This window comes from Poecilia formosa, unplaced genomic scaffold (genome assembly GCF_000485575.1).
Source record: "Poecilia formosa unplaced genomic scaffold, Poecilia_formosa-5.1.2 Scaffold657, whole genome shotgun sequence".
Taxonomy (NCBI): domain Eukaryota; kingdom Metazoa; phylum Chordata; class Actinopteri; order Cyprinodontiformes; family Poeciliidae; genus Poecilia; species Poecilia formosa.
This window is the reverse complement of record NW_006800596.1, coordinates 167,321-172,251: the sequence shown is the minus strand read 5'-3', so window position 1 is coordinate 172,251 and position 4,931 is coordinate 167,321. Positions and strand designations below refer to the sequence as shown.

The 4,931-nt window shown below is 39.5% G+C and overlaps 1 long non-coding RNA gene across 1 annotated transcript in view; it reads left to right on the top strand.

The window, feature by feature from the left end:
* Positions 1-403: 403 nt before the first annotated feature.
* The window catches only part of LOC103130647 (uncharacterized), a 19,113-nt gene continuing 14,585 nt past the window's right edge, over positions 404-4,931 (top strand). Inside the window, exons 1-3 of the long non-coding RNA XR_475244.2 lie at positions 404-624; positions 1,142-1,369; positions 1,408-1,410. This is a non-coding gene — a long non-coding RNA (uncharacterized LOC103130647). The remainder of the gene's footprint in view (positions 625-1,141; positions 1,370-1,407; positions 1,411-4,931) is intronic.

Genomic DNA, 4,931 nt, shown 5'->3' with positions numbered 1-4,931 from the left:
TGGAGTAGGTTGGCCGTGATATTGAATGGTGGGTGGAGCCATGGTGGCGGCTCAACCTGTCTGTCGCGGACAGACGTGATGTCATTGGAGCTTGGAGTTGGGTCACGCTGAGGCAATTCCCATAGTGAAACACCGAGCAAAGTTAGAAAAAGAACCCCCTCACATGAAGCAGGTCAAAGGTCATTCAACCCAGTCTAAAAAAGTGAATTCCTGGAATCTGACAGGAACAAATCAATAATCAATGATTGATGCTTCAAAACTTTGATCAGAACCTGGAATGATTTTACTGACTAAAATCCTCCAACACAACATGACCCAGTACCAGGTTCTGGTTCTGGTTCTGAAGTCAGCAGGTCTTTATTGAAGCAGCAGCTTGTTGGCTTTAATATTCATGAGAATCTTTAACTGGTTCTGTTGGACTGGTTCACCTGCATCCTGTTGGCTTCAGCTCATCTTTTATTCTTTATTCAGGTTGATGAACTGCAGTTTGTCAAAGATCAGCTGTGATTTTCTGGCCTCAGCTCTGAAGTCCAACAGCCTCCAGCTGACAGAACTGGACCTGAGAGGAAACAACCTGAAGGATTCAGATGTTCAGCAGCTGATGGATCTTGTAGAGACTTTAAAGTAAGTAAATGGTTGTAGTGATTCCAGCTGCTGTCAGCATATTGAACTAAACCCAGTTAGCATCAAAGCAAAGCTCCAGTGTTCCCAGTAAAGCTGCAGCTTCTCAGTGGGAGGAGAATGGTTCAGGCTTCCTGATTGGACACAGAGACAGCAATCAGCCAATCAGAGGAGCAGCAGCTTGCTGTGTTCCTGTGTTTGTTTTGGTGTGAAGATGAGTGTTGTTGCTGTGTCCATGTCTCCAGGACGTCCAGCTGGACTCCAGCGTCCAGCCGTCCAACATGTCTAGAGACAGTGGTCCTCATTCATCAAACTGTGGCAGCAGCAGATCTGATCTCAGATCTGCTTGTTCTCTCAGTTCAACAGGAAACAACTGATCAGGTTCATCTTGGTCACAGCTCTGAGATCAGTCTGACTGCAGCCTGGAAACCATCTACTGGATGTGCTGCGTCACTGACTGCTGCTGGAGAGGCTGGAGACACTCACTGATCTGATCTCTCCATCCTTCTTCTCTGTGCAGGTGGTGGTGATCTCTGTAAAGTAGAGAACGGTCTCTGTGTCCTGCTGATCCTCAGAGGTTGAAGCTGCAGCAGTTTGAGTCTAAAGAGACTCTGACTGGATCCTGATGATGACCTCTGACCTCCAAGATTTTCCTCCTGTTTATTTTCTCATGTCTGTCATTTAGTGTCTGATATTGTTTGTCTCTTTGGATCAATAAAGATCCGATTCAAATTGGGCACCATTTAGAGTAGCGGTTCTCAACGTGGGCGGTACCGCCCTCCAGAGGGCGTTCAGAGGACGGCAGGGGGCGCTGGCGGACATTTTTACAAAAGGGGGGCGCTGGGATTCCTTTGGGGGGCGTTTGGTCGAAGGTAAACTTTACACCTTATATTCACAACAATACACAAAACTGTATTGTGTAACATTAAATAATGCTTGGCTGCAACAATATACATGGCAGCTCTTCTTCTCCTACTATTCAGTGTTAGCTTCTGTTGGCTTCTTGGCGCAGCTTCGCTCCTGCTACTAGTAGCTTCACCGCATCAGTTCAGCGTCTCACCCGCTGATGACGTTGCTGTGATTCACGTTGTCTGGTATTTTTGTACATATGTTTCTGCAGTTCTATGATCATGTTAAGCAGCAGCTTATATTAAAAAGTGTTTTATTTCTGTCTGGATGCTGCCCGCTTCCATGGAAGGACAACAGAAAATCGCTCTTATAAACATGTAATTACTAAAATCACAATACCATCACTTTGCATCCCTCTGAAAAATGAACCTACTTATAAAGAAATCCCTCCATGGGTGATACCATAATAGAGGGCGTTCATTTCCATCACACCCGTTTCCCGTATGAAACGGGTGTAATGGAACAACACAGCACTTTTAAATTTCAATAATCAGAATACCGAAATTGTTTCCATTGTTTTAAAAGGTTTATATCAGTCTGCCTTTTCCCCATCGATACGTTTCCTGACCGCCCTGCACCTTAGGGGGTTAAAAAAAAAAAAAAGACGCGCACATTACGCAAAAAAAGGAGAAGCGGGACATAAAACGGAGCGACGAACTAGATGTGAATTATGGCATAAAAACAGAGAATCCGACGCTGAACAGTGGAAAAAATCAACACATGATGTGAAACACATGATGATTAGGAGGCGCAGCAGGTGATGAGTGAAGATTACTGATGGTCAATAAACGATAAAATAAATCTAACAACAGGAAAGAAACTAAAGTGGACATAGCAATAAACCAAGAGAGGATAATACTAATCAAGGAAACTAAATGGAAATGAATGAAGAAGAAAACGGAAGAATAAACTAAGAAATTAAAGTAAATTCAGAGGAATAAACTGGTATGGAAAGATCTTTCAAGCAATAATTAATACATAGATAGGACTGTATGGCAATAAGAAACGGACACTATTTCCAGATAAAAGGTAAAATAATATTGTTGAAATGTCATGGGTTTGTTGAGACCACATCTAATACTGAGAATACATATATTTTACAGACCATAACAGTAAATAACTTATCACTTATGTGTTTAATTTATTTCTTCAGTATTATTTTTCATGTCAGTGTTAATGTCATGAGGCTGACGACTCCATGACACTTTCAATTTGACTCATTAGGATTTGATTAAGAACCAGATTTTCTCTTTGTCATTTCTGTCCAGTAAAAACTATTAAACTATAAATCAATAGACAGGTCTATATAAAGATATAATCCATGTTTCTGTCTCATCAGTGGCACAACTACACATTATTCAGGTGGATGCGAAAACATAAATTCCACCCCAGGCGACGATACGTGAAGTGTAAAAATCGCTACATTTACCTCGTTATGTGCGAGAGGTGAAGGAGCGTGAGGCGCGCTGAAGTGTATGGGAAAACATAATCGGTGCGTCGCCCCCTCCAGACGGGGTTTTGGCGCCCCCTCTGGTGCTGCGCCCCTATGCGTTGCAAATGCTGCATACCCACTTTTTGCGCCTCTGTGTCTCATATTTGTATGACATTAAAAGGATGTGGCACTTTATTTTTCCACTGAAAGCTCTGGATTGCACCAGGGCCGTGCAGAGACTACTAAAAGGGCAGGTGCTCAAAAAAAAAAGGGCACATCTAATCGCATTCTAGGACTGAATATTAACAAAGCCACACAGCTTTCAGAGTTTAATAAACAATGATAAATTACAAAATTGTGAAATATACAATCAAAGGTAACGCAAATCTCTATACAGAGCATACAACTATGCATATGTAACAGTGCTCAAAAAAATAAAGGGAACACTCAAATAACACATCCTAGATCTGAATGAATGAAATATTCTCATTGAATACTTTGTTCTGTACAAAGCTGAATGTGCTGACAACAAAATCACACAAAAATCATCAATGTGTTGCTTCCTAAGTGGACAGTTTGATTTCACAGAAGTTTGATTTACTTGGAGTTATATTGTGTTGTTTAAGTGTTCCCTTTATTTTTTGAGCAGTATATTTTATTAGTAATTTCTTTCTGCAGGTCTGTTTTGTTATAGGAAAGTATTGCAATATTCAAACCCGCAATTTAGCAAGATATGTAAATCAGAGCTGGTGGTTTAGCTCTGATTTACATATTTTGTCTTTACAGAATTACACTATTAAAAATATAAACAAGGGCACAATGCAACCTTTTAGTGGACTGTAATCTATAAAGAAAAGAGCTGCCTGTTTGCTGCAGGGGAGATGAAGATGGTCCATTCAGGAAAGCAGAGCTGCATCAAACTTTAAGGTGGAACTGCAGAAAAAAAGAAAAAAACAAAAGCAAAAGTTGAATTGTTAATGCATGTCACGATGGAAAAAGCCTACTGAGTTTTGCTTAAAACTTTTTTAAACATTTAAATCACACATTTGTGTCATGAAGTGAATTTTTTTTTGCAAAACAAACTTATTTGTGCATGTCAGAAATCTTTTCTTGATATTCTAAGTTTTTGTTTGACTCAAAGTTTTGCTTGTGATTCTCACATGACGTCATGGGCAGGACCCAAAATCCCAACAAAAGATTTCTGACGTGTGAAAATAAAAGTTTATGTTTTGCAAATAACTTTTAAAGTTCACAACACAAAAATTAGTTAATTAAAAAAAGTTTTTAAACAAAACAATTTGTTTTTAAAAAAGAAATCATGACAATTCCAAAAGTTTCGATTACAGTTTTATTTTACTTAACTGAGGCTAGTTTATTTTTTCCCATTGAATAATTGGGGAAAAAATTTAACTACATGCTCTGCGAACCAGACCCTAAACTTAAAATCTGGGTTGAGTTTTTTCCCCTTCATTAATGACATACATTATATCTATTATGGTAATTCAAGGTGAGTTATTTTTTATTCTAAATGAATATCCTTGTTGGTCTTTTATTTAAGTGCTATTCTCTTTCAAGACACATTTACCTAACGCCAGAATAAATGCGATGTACATTATACAGCAAAGGAAATTAGAAGATCGGACATATATCCATTATGGAGATAATAAGTTTTGGACGGGCGATGTGCCTTGTACACAGGGAAGAAGCTTTTCAGTTATCTAGCTTTGCTAGCAAAGTTGTTAGCTAGCAGCTAGCTAATAGCACAACAACAACAGCCTAATGTCTGTATGATAAAAATACTGGTTTGATAGATAAGAACAGTTTTTCCTCACCTGTCTGTCTCCTCCCGTTCAGTAGTTCTTCAGAGTAAGCCAGACGCAAAGGCCTGTCAGTGTCTGATGTATTTCATTACCTCTCTGCTTAAACCGCTACTCCGTGCTGAAGCAGAAACGATACTTCAACGTTTTCC